The sequence below is a fragment of the Tachypleus tridentatus genome, chromosome 13, assembly GCF_004210375.1.
Source record: "Tachypleus tridentatus isolate NWPU-2018 chromosome 13, ASM421037v1, whole genome shotgun sequence".
NCBI lineage: Eukaryota > Metazoa > Arthropoda > Merostomata > Xiphosura > Limulidae > Tachypleus > Tachypleus tridentatus.
The window spans coordinates 110,314,613-110,327,166 of NC_134837.1; the positions used below are offsets into that span (position 1 = coordinate 110,314,613).

Sequence of the window (12,554 nt, forward strand, 5' to 3'; positions counted from 1 at the left end):
AAAGAAAATTAGATTACTTTGTGGCTTAGATTTGATGAATAGTTGGGGAAATTGGTTTTACACATGTTTTGATAAGGTCGAAATTCCTTTTCTGGTTTGGTTTTAGGACCCTAAAATGAAAGTAATGCAAAAAAACACGATGAAGAATTCTCTCTGCTACCTGACGGGAAGCGATTGCTGTCTTCATGAAAAGAGCAATCTTTCTAGTTTTTCTATATGAGTGTCTTATGCGAGCTTTCGAAGATGTGCTCTTTTTAAGTGTTTGGCAACCTTTAGATTAGTGAGCTTTCCAAAATAATTATTTTAACATGATTTCTAACTTTATGCATTATTATGACTAATTTCCAGTTGATTTGATGATGAAGATTTTTCATGTGTACAAAACAGTTATATTTGTTTGGCCACTTTTAACATTCTTTTTGTGTTATTCGAATCTGGTATCAAAATTTTTATCATTTTTTGCCAAAGTAAACTTTTAGCAAGCTCACCATGCTGTGTGGATATCCTGCTCCTCATCTCGATCAGTAGGTTTATTTGAAGGTAAGAAAATGTAAAGATTTTACTATATTTATGAACAGTTATGAAGCCATTATTTCAGATATATTTCTCTAAAACGCCATGTAAAAGTTGTAACACTTAGCTTTATTTTTACCGAATCACTTATGATATTTGAATGTTTCGTTCATGAAACTTAATACTGATCAGACAATATTTTTCTCCTTTATGCAAAGTCATTTTTATTATGAATTTTTAAAATGCATACCCCTATCCATCACATTTCTCTTGTTGTCTATCATCATTACAATGGAACTTTGCTATGATGCTCTTGTACTGAAGATATGAAAAATACTCTTAGTGCTGAAGAAAAGATAAATTGCCAATGCCTTTAACAAGCTCTATGTTCTCTTAAGACACTGTGGTGGATCAATCACAAACAGTGATGCGTCAATACCTATTGCTTCGAACCAAAGTACTCAGAATGGAAGCCACATAGGTCAACTATTGAGTTAGCGATGAACTATTTGTCAGTTTCAAAAACGCTAATACTGATATATCGAAAGTGTTCGGCCGTACTATTTTTTGTTTGTGTCTATTTTATTAATATCAGCATATTGGGGGTATTTCTATTTATAACATATATTTTGAATAATTTCATACTGATGTTTTGTTAAAAACAATAAACCTGTAATAATTGTTTCTTTCTTTATGAAACTTATTAACACATAGTTAGTTAATCTGTCTGGTCTCAGAAAGGATATTGAATAATATCCTTGAAGTTTCTGAACTGAAAGTTTGAAATTATACGACTTATTTTTCGTTTAGGAATAAGTAAGGAATATTCGTTACTACCCTGTTTTATCTCTAATTGTTTTTAGTAGTTTCAGATGTTTCACAAGTGGCTGAACATACTCAGAAGCCTTTAATATTTATGTACGTTACGTCATCGCCAGTATGAAATCTATTACACCCACTGTATCTAGCCATAAAGATCCGAAACAGATGTGAACAGGATATGCAACTAAATTTAAAATATACTAGAGTATTATATATATAATGTACTTGGACAAAATCGAAAGTGTTCAACGATTATTGCAATATGAACGACATTGCATTTATGACAGAGCTGAGCACCTAACCCACTCTGTGCATGTGGAATATGTACTTGAATATGTTTGGCCACATACCACAAAACTCCTACTGGCATTTGGGTTTCGCTTAAAACGTTATTTCGCAGTTTGTTCATAGTTATAAACAGATACAGCTGTGTATTTTAGATATTATTTTTGTCTTAAGTGAAACGTGTAAATAGCAATTTGATAAAATAAATTATAATGTGCAAAACAGTTGCAACATATATTTGAGTATGCCCCAGTTTTTCTTCTTGTATTTGTGTGTTTTCGTTCCTTTGTTTGCTTTGCATAACACATTATCAACTAAACCTTTTGTAGATAATCTTGCTAGAGAGGTTGTGGGAGATTTTAAGTGCGCCAAACATTGCTAGTTACCAACATTCTTTAAATATCAAAAATCATCTTATTAATTTTAGTATTATCCCACAATAGTAATGGTCTAAAGTATGTTATATAACATTATTCTAAATCGATATAAATGTAAGTCCTGAGTATAACCGTTATTCTAATCAGTTAAGATATACGGCCTGTTATGTGATACTATCCCAGGAGAACAAAGATAAATGTAGCCTAATGTCCTACTATTTGACGCTATCCTAAAGAGAATGTATGTTCTACTTTATCGGACACGTGTCTTATGAACGAGAGTATAAACGCTCCCTACAATCCCGTACCCGTCTTAACCTGAAGACGACCTAGGAAGGTCAAAACTTTGTTCTCTCCTTAACAATAATACCAGTCGTTCTGAGATACACTTTTATTTCAAGTGGGTTTCTCGTCATCAAGAAACATAAATACTGCTGTGTGGTGTTACCCTAAAGATAATATTATCTCAGACAGTGAAGATACGTGACTTATTGTATGATATTACCATAAGTATAAAAGATGTATCACCTAACACTCAACGTTATATTCTATAATAAATATAGAAAGGCAATACATGTAATATTGCCGTAGTAAACAGACATATGACATCCTGTTTAATGCTAAAAATGACATTGAATATGTATAACATGCTGTGCGATGTTAAACTGCGATAATAAATAATTATGTTCTGTTGTGTGGTGATACACATTGATAGCACAAATACATCAATAATCAAATGTATAATATAAAATCAGGAGAGCAATGATATGTGACATACTGGATGAAATAGAGAAAAACTACAGAACGAGCAGGATCTGTGGAGAGACGTGATCCCCTAGGAATGTTCAGGGACAGTGGTCCTTCTTCATTCACTAATGAAACGGTTAAAAAAAAGGTTTGGACAAAGCAGAGTAATGAAAGATGTAAAAGGTTTTTTTTTTTTAATTTTGCTATATTGTAACTCACAATCACTGGATTTGCTTTGAAATTCTTCTCAGTATTAGTGAACTATCTACTTAAAAAAAGTTTTGCTTTATAACTTTAAAAACTCTATGACGTTACTTTATGATATAATTAAATGAAGTAAAGTGCTGGAGATTTTAATATTGTAGCGAAACAGCATTCTTACTAACGAGTGTCAATTCAAACGTTTACTCAACAACTGTAATTTGAAAAAGTAATACAAAAATATGATTATATTACAAAATCTGACCAGTTGATGTCCAAAGTATATTAAAACTGACATTTATGTTGCTAGAAAATGTAATGATTTGTTGTATAATATTTCAAGAGTTATATACATGTATAATCATTGTTAGAGAAAATTAATGTGTGTGTGCTTTCTTATAAAAAAACCACATCAGACTATTTGCTGAGTCCACCGCGCGAAGAATCGAACACGTAATTTTAGAGTTGTAAATCCTGTAGACTTACACCTGTACAAGCGGGGACGTAGAAAATTTATACTAATAAAATTAAGTAAACAAAATAAAAACGAAGGACTGCGTTAAAAACATCAAATCTAAACCTCTGACTAATTATATTAACTTGTAATAATGATAACAAGAAAAACAAAATGCGTGGCATAGCTAACTAATGAATTAATACTTGGTGTAAACGTGTTATCAATGATATAAGTATGGTTACCAGTTTCGGCCCCAATCTTCATTTCATTCCTTTAAGTCACACACACCATCTTTTTCGCCCTCCCATTTGTTCACACCAGGTGTTTTGATTAAATATCATGGCTATATGTTAATACACATCAACTAACCAAAGCAGGTTAGAAAATAGCACTCGATAACAACCAACATTTGCTTTAGGATCATAAACCTATTATTCAGAACAGACCTATTCTTTTGCAGATACAACCAGTTACTTTAAAATATATGATGGTAGTTTTCCTCTCTAAAACAGTGTTAATAACTTCCTTTATAGTAACGTCATGGAAAGTAGATTAACAGTTTCTTGTCATCCCCTGCATGCACTCGCTACACTTGTATCATGCATTATTGTTAATGTTAATTTCTTTAACTAATATCACGTGACGCTAAACTCTCTTTAATTAGGATAATTTCATAACATTTATCAAATCTGTTCTGAAAAATGGCAATGAATAACAACCATCCACCCCATGATTCTTTTGAAAACTTGAGCTAGAAACTGATAATATAGTTTGCTTGGCCTAACCAATTCTTATGTCTATGCACGTGCTTTCATCTTTATTTTGTTTGTTTTTCATTCGGATTAAAGATGACTGATTTAGAGCACCAGAACTATTACTTTTTGGTAGAGCTGCAGTAAATGTTCAGGCCGATAGCTCATATGACTTTTTAATTAGGCGTGCTTATATATTTTGATTAAAATTGAGTGATTTTTTGTTTAATAACTTTGCACACGTAACTTATATTTAAACAAAGATTGTTGGTTCTAAAGATCTATTAGTGCACCAAAGATGAAATTATCCATGAAAGTTAACGATGTTTTGTTTAAAATAAAATTCCCGTATTTTCGATGCAATGAAAAAATAAAAGGAAGAAATTCAGTTAAAACTGGAGATTTTATAATTCATGTATCTCTTAATAGATTCCCTTGATATCTGATATGTGAAATAAGAGTCAAATAGTGCACATCCACATATTTGATAGTTTGGAATAACACAGACGGAGATACAGAAAGTGGAAGTTCTCTAAACTAACGCACCTGTTAATAACAGTGTGTTTTTGTTGCACGACACGCTAACGTGTCTTGATTTTACCATGAATTATTTACTTAAACAGAATCAGTACCTTCAGTGAAGTGGCCAAAACAATAATACTTCTTTTATACACACTTGAATAACAAAGAAAGGAAACTATATTGTCATGTAATAGAAATGTTAAAATTGCTGTAAGGGAAGATGATTTATGTTGTCAACGTTTCAGCCAGAGAACTTGACTAACATTAGTCTTGCTTACTGGATGATACAAATGTTTCATCCCACCCTTTTCTTGTTCTTCATATATACTATTTTACTTTTTTTTTTCTAAAATTCAAGTTCATAAGCGAAAATCTCAGTTAAAAATTTTGTAACAAGAAAAGATTTTCATAATTAATTTCTGGATTATTTATCAATGTTCGATCTGCCTAGACAGTGATCTCATTTCTACGGAATGAACCAAAAAGACCATACAGTGGTATTTCTGCATGTACTAGACGGAAGTCAGGCAAAGGGAGTTTCTCTAATGAGCCGATTTTAATTTCTTATCATTTGAAAAACAGAAAAGCTGACACGTACCTTGACGTGTTTGGTTTAAAAGTTTATAAAGGTCGACAATGGTTACTATACTAAAATGATAAACTGTCAAGATTAATATAATCAGAAATGGTTGGCGTTTGGCATGATCAAAGAATGTCCAAAGACAGATGACCTACTTATTTGTTTCCTTATTTATCTCTAAAGAGACAATGTGAATAAACCATGACCACCTAGCTACTGTAAACCACCCATGTCCACTAGTAGGGTCATTACATCAGATCTTTTTGTACAACAAACAAAAGTGAATGAAATGAACTTATGTATGAAGTTCTCCCTTTATCTTCATTTAATTAGATTGTTAAAATATTATGGTCATCTCTTTCTGTTATGACTGACCACATGTGTAAATTTACAAAATTCTATCGCGTACGCGCCACTTAGTATCTCGCGAGCACAATATATTTTTCTCTTTTACGATGTCCCTTTAGGAGTTTATTACTAACAAAAAAAATGTTTTATAAACATTAAAGCTTTTTATATAGACATGTTTACTTTACACACATATAAAGAGAATAACAACACGTACAATACTGATGAAATAATTATTAAAGCTGAAATTCTCCAACTAGATATAAGTTAAATGTATGATTAAAAAACTTCATACATCAAGAAGTATTAGTTAAATATATTAAGAGAACTTGGTGCATGGCATGGCCAGGTTAATTAAGACGTTCAACTCGTAATCCGAGGGTCGCGGGTTCGAATCCCCGTCACACCTACCATGCTCGCCCTTTCAGTCGTGGGGGCGTTATAATGTGACGGTAAATCCCACTATTCGTTGATAAAAGAGTAGCCCAGGAGTTGGCGGTGGGTGGTGATGACTAGTTGCCTTCCCTCTGGTCTTACACTGCTAAATTATGGACAGCTAGCGCAGATAGCCATCGTGTAGCTTTGCGCAAATTGTTTACGTGTGAAAAATAAAATTATTCTGGTGTCATCAACCACATGAGGAATTATAAGATATCACTAACTGTTAAATAGAATTTAATTTTGATATGAATAAATTTTTTAACATTTATACTTGTTGTTGTTCCCAGGAAGTTAAACTAAGATCGTAATATCGTCAGTTGTAAATAAACAGTGAAAAACAGATATACAGAATGTATTAAATAAATACATGGAACCAAGAGAAAGCTTAATGTTTTATATTGATAAATTAAAATAGTAACCAATTTCCGTGTTGGGCTGGCACATTAAACAGTAAAATTAATTATTTATATGATAGATTCAACAAAAAAAAAAAGATTCCTGTGTTATATAGACACATTAAACAATGAAAAAAGACTGGAGTATTACTTATTCAGTTTATTATTCAAAAAGATACTTTTGTAAATATATAAGATATGGGTTTTATGCCCAAAGTTGCATTAACCGAAGGAAATAAAAGTTAGTTCCCGTGCGTGGTTTTTTTTAACCATACAGGAAATGTACTGAGTCTCTGTGAGAAAGACCGTGAACAGTATTATTCATTGGCATATGACGTGCATCCGGGGTGAGTAGGAACGAGATTATTTTATGTGTAACTCATATAAGGTACCAGTAACGAAACACTGATTCACACCACCAGCTCTGCGTCAGACTTGACATCTTAAATAAAGAACAATCAGTAAAGGTAAGCTTACTTATTGTGTATTATAGATAACATTGTACATTCTCGACAATGAGACAAATGATTGAATCGTACTTGATGTTGGGCTGGGCATGACTTAGTTGTCACATCCCGTTTCTGTAATATATATGTATATATTCGTGCTCCTCACTTTAGGGCCGTGGGTGCATTATAAGTGTGACAGTCAAATCTTATTATTATCCTATTGTGTAAATACATTAAACCATAAAGAGACTGATATATTCTTGTATAGATACATTAAAGTAGTAAACAAATATTAGTAATTGATAGTGAGTGGTGCCGACTAGCTGTGTTTCTTCCTGTCTGTCAGCTAAAAATTAGGAGCGTGGTGGTTTTATGCAGACATCCAAAAATAAACATTTCATATTTGATATTCAAAAACAAAGCATTATCTCACCCCACTCCCTACAGTAGCTCAGCGGTGTGTCTGCAGACTTACAACGCTAGAAACCAGGTTTCGATACCCATGATAGGAAGAGCACATGTCGCCTTTCATGTAGCTTTGTGCTTAATGTAAAAAACAACAACAAAACATTATATATAAACATTGTAAAATTCATCTATTAATTTAGTTAATTACTTTATTTTAGCCTACAAACAAAGAAACGTCTAATCAGCAATATTCTTACCCTGGAGTGAAGAACAAATTGTCAAACTACAATATAAACGGGCCTGGCATGGCCTAGCGCGTAAGGCGTGCGACTCGTAATCCGAAGGTCGTGGGTTCGCGCCCGCGTCACGCCAAACATGCTCGCCCTCCCAGCCGTGGGGGCGTTATAATGTGACGATCAATCCCACTATTCGTTGGTAAAAGAGTAGCCCAAGAGTTGGCGGTGGGTGGTGATGACTAGCTGCCTTCCCTCTAGTCTTACACTGCTAAATTAGGGACGGCTAGCACAGATAGCCCTCGAGTAGCTTTGTGCGAAATTCCAAAACAAAAGAAACAAACAAACAATATAAACTATTAAATTTATTGTAAAGTTCCAGCTTACAGACATTAATATTGAATATTGAAGTTTAATATTGAAAAACACATCATCAGCATTGTATTAAGTCGTATTGACTTAAATTTCGAAATTTCAAATTATCATTTAATTCATACAGATCTTCCTTCTAATTACTATTCAAAGACTATGAGGTTCCTGAGTTACAATTAACTTTCATACTTTTCCGTCCTGTGTTTAATAATCATACAAATACTGTGGGATTCTAACACTGCACAGTAACTGTTTCACTTTCAAGTCCTTGTTTTAGTAAATATCTAAATATGGTTGAACTTCCTGTACTATAAGGGTGTCTGTATTATATAATGACCTTTACGCCTTCACATCCGTTGTTATAAACTATTCAAATACTGTGAGTGTTTAAAAGTCAATGCATGATATAATATAGAAAAGATACTAGAGAAAAGGCAGCTAATTATTACCACCCATCGCAAACTCTTGGGCTACAATTCTGTCAACAAATAGTGGGATTGAACCCGTGACAGGCAGATCAAAGATAACCCACTGTGTGTGTGGCTTTGTGTTTAACACAACATAACCACAAACTCTACAGTTGTTCGATAATTGCGCGTAGCTTTGCGCGGAATTCATAACAAACAAAACTGTCACGGGTATCGATATCCAATTTTTAGCGTGTAAGTCTACATCGGGGCTCTTGAAGCATAATTTTATTTTTGGTGTACATTGAGAGCGACATTCTTCTATAAACAACTAAAGAAAAGTGTGTCTTGTAAAACCCTGTGTGGCACAGCGGTATATCTGCCGACTTAAAACCCTAGCAACGAGATTTCGATACTCGTAGTAGACAGAGCACAAATAACCCACTGTGTAGCTTTGTGCTTAACTCCAAATAAACAATTGTACCATAGAAATGTTAGTTACATTATTGAAGCGAAGCTGGTGTAAAATCTAATTTTCATAAATATTTTGAAAATCAAAACAACGTATAAACTATACGCAACTTGGTACTTAGTTCACTGAGAGAGAACAAATTAAATCAGTAAATCACTCCTGTCTAATTATTTTACGCAATAATACATTCATAATATATCTGCGTGTTTTCTTATTGCAAAGCCACGTCGAGCTATTTGCTGTGTCCAACGAGGGGAATCGAACTCCTGATTTTAACGTTGTATGTCCGAAGACTTACTACTGACCCACCGGAGGACTTAATGATATGAAAGGTAAAGATGCTCCAACTCAGCTTTGAAATATTATTATTTGTTGTATTTGCATCACATATAGAAAAGTATTCTAAATGAATGTAGTGTTAGTAAACTAGATTATTTGATTTCTTTGATAGAGAAATAGATCGTGTAAGACAAAACTAAAATGTCTTTTATTTCAACCACAACTTTCGTAATTTCAACCAGAATATCTGGACAAATGTAAAAATAAACGTTTTATTTTGGACGATTATACGTAATCCATCTTCAACGATTTTCTGTGAAAATAACCAAGTTCTCATTTAATGAAATAATCAAACCTGAAAAAATGTAATATATCAAATTGGAATAACCTGTTTATTTGTTGTTAAACGCAAAGCTATACAATGGGCTAAATGCGATTTGAACATAACTTGTGTCAAAACCCGAGTTTAGCGTTATAAGCCTTCACGTTTACTGTTGAGTCACCGGTAATAATAGAGAGAAAAATGATAAAAGAAGCAAGAGAACAGTTAAAAAACTGAAAAGTTTTAGTTTATAGGATCTAGTCTGTATTGGTTGATTAACACTGTTTCTTTAATTAATAATACTGTTTCAAAGTAAAATTTTGAAATTTATTCAAATAATATGGTCGGCAATGTTTTCTGTATTTAAAAATATCAGACGTGCACGCATTTGTATTGAAGATTCAGTTTTTGTGGAAACATCTGATTGTTATGAACATACGAAACGAGATATCGTTTAGTTTTCATAATGTAGGTGGCTGTACAATCGTAGTTCTCGACGTATGTGACCAAAGAGGTGGTAGTTTGTTTTTGTCTTATACGTTTTTCAACATAAAATTGATTTTACAAATTACTCTATTTTATACAAAGAATAGTTAGTACATGTGTATTGAGTTAATTGCATTTTATTTGAGTTGTAGGTTCGTTTTACAAAGGTTGGGAAAATGCATATTGTCAGACAACTGAAAACATTGAATGGTTTCATTTTATAACTGAATTTGGTTTTTAAACAATTACTTGTCAGTCTTCTAGCAAGGTTTGATGATATCCATTTCTTTTTTAAAATTTTGTTTTAAAAGGTCTATACAGTATAGAGAGTTTGGTAGCTCATACAAACTGTGTAGAAACTGTTGGCAAAAAAAAACAAAAAGAGACTGTTCTAATGGGTGGATATGGCACTACCAAAAGAGACTGTACCATGTTTTCTCTCGGTGAACAGATGTGTAAAAAGCGCTAAATTATCTTGTTATAAGGACGTTTAGGAATGGTGACTTTATTTTACAATGCACAGACGAATTATATATTCAGGCATAGCGGCTTAGTCTTTCGAAACTTATTGTTTCGGACAGAAAATAACGAAGGTATCGTTCAAATAGTTTTTTGTAAAGGAGAGATTTGAAGCTAATAGGACAGTCTCTTAAATATAAGAGTTTATGGAAGTATAGAAGCCCCACGATGGATCGGCAGTAACCTTACGGACATTAACACAAAAAAAAATTGGATTTCGATTCTTCAAGATAAACACAGCAGATAGCCTAATGTGGCTTTACACTAAACCAAGAGTGTGTGTTTGAAGTCAAGCAAAAAGCTGTCTATCTGTATTTTTACCACCACTGAGACAAACAGAACATGAATAAAAAAACAATTTACCTCTATCGTCTCTACGATCGGTTCTCAAGCTTACAACGTGATGTTCCACTGGCCTAACGGTAAGTCTGCATGCCTACAACGCTACAAATTGAATTTTGAACTCTGATGTTCAGCTTTTACATTAGCGCCTTTTCACTAGGATAATTCTAGAGAAAGCCACTAACATGTGTACTTTTCTAGCAAAATATTAAAAAAAACAAAGCTACAACAACATCTCACCCTCTCTATCAAAACAGACCTAACGTTGTCTGGTGGTTACAGTGCACGACTCGTAATCTGCGGAACGTACATTCGAATTCCTCTCACCTAACATGCTCACCCTTTCAGCCATAGAAAAGTTACGACGTGATAATTAAGCTCACTATTCATTTGGAAAAGAGTAGCTCAAGAGTTAGTGGTGGGTGGTTTAAACTAGCTGACTTCCCTCTATTCTATCACTGCTAAAGCAGAGGCGGCTATCCCAAATAGCTCTCGTGTAGCTTTGCGAAAAATTCAAAACAAAGTAAAATAAAGTTTACCAAAACAACTACTTTATCAGTAGTAGATAGATGGCGCTGTAAAGGGTTCACCCTGAGGGATCTACATTTGTCAACATCTTTCTTTGTTTTCACAATCATCATTATTAGGAGACTCCTCTGTTAACTTCAAACTTGTTCTTCACAAAAGGTAGGTAGGCATTAGTTTCATTATTATCCGCTCGAAACAAAGCTTTTCACATTTTTAATGTATCTAAATCCATAACGTGAATAACCTAACTCTTCTTTTGATACACGTTCTCGTAATAAGAAACACTGTCAATTTCTCTACGTCTGTTAACAGGGGAAAAACGCTTTATAATCCTTTCACAGATTTTGACAATGTCTTTAATCCTTTCACAGATTTTGACAATGTCTTTTCCTCCCTTTACAACAAAACATTATTTCTTGTATTTTCAATACGTTCCACACAATTTACTTAAACTACCGGACTCTCCAGGTTTTACACATCTTGAAATGAAATGGTTACCACCAAATTTTATAGATAAAGTCACATGTAATTTACCAAACACTAAGCTAAGTCTTAAAGTCAAACCACTCAGTGTTTCCGAAAGTACTAAAGCGCGTCCACAAAGCCGGATCCTCAAGTCCATGCGTATCCGACATTTTAATAGCAAAGAAAAGAGTGACCACCATATCACTATATATGATTTAAAATTCTAAATCCAGGCACATTTGACAAAATTATTAATCAAAGAAAACTGTTTATCAACCAAAATAGGCAAAATATTTTATTGATACCTTCTATGTAATAAAACTCATTCAGTTCTCTTTAACTACTACCGTAACTTACATATTGTTTTTTCTTTTTGTTTTCTTAGTTTTTCTCTCCATATTCTATGTTTACATAAAGTTAGTAATGCTATTCTATTTTAATTGCTACATTTAACTTACATTTTAACTGTTTTAGCAGAAAATCGGTGAAGAATGAATGTGTGTAGTCTGAAGTAAAATGTTTATTTTCACTATCGTCTTTAACTTCTTGTTGATCTTTTGCTTTATCTGAATCAAAAGAGTTTGTACGTTTATTTGTTTCCTGTAGACATAAAGCTACACAAAGCGAAATCTATTTTCTGAATTGTATAATTATAGGTCCTCTAATTTACCTCTGATGCACCAGGAAGAAACATGTCAGTTTTCTGACTTGCAAAGTAGCGTGTGTAGAAAACTATAATACGTTTAAATATTTACTTTATAATTATACATAATAAGACGAAATTTGAAAAAGAAAAAACTAAACACGATCATTGTTTTCAAGTTGTGTCTTT

General features: G+C 33.0%; 1 protein-coding gene across 1 annotated transcript in view; it reads right to left on the reverse strand.

Moving 5' to 3' along the window:
- LOC143238128 (uncharacterized) overlaps positions 1-11,000 on the reverse strand; it is a 42,732-nt gene extending 31,732 nt beyond the window's left edge. Inside the window, exon 1 of the mRNA XM_076478090.1 lies at positions 10,751-11,000. The gene's annotated coding sequence lies outside the window, so the exon portion shown is untranslated. The remainder of the gene's footprint in view (positions 1-10,750) is intronic.
- Between the last annotated feature and the right edge of the window lie 1,554 nt (positions 11,001-12,554).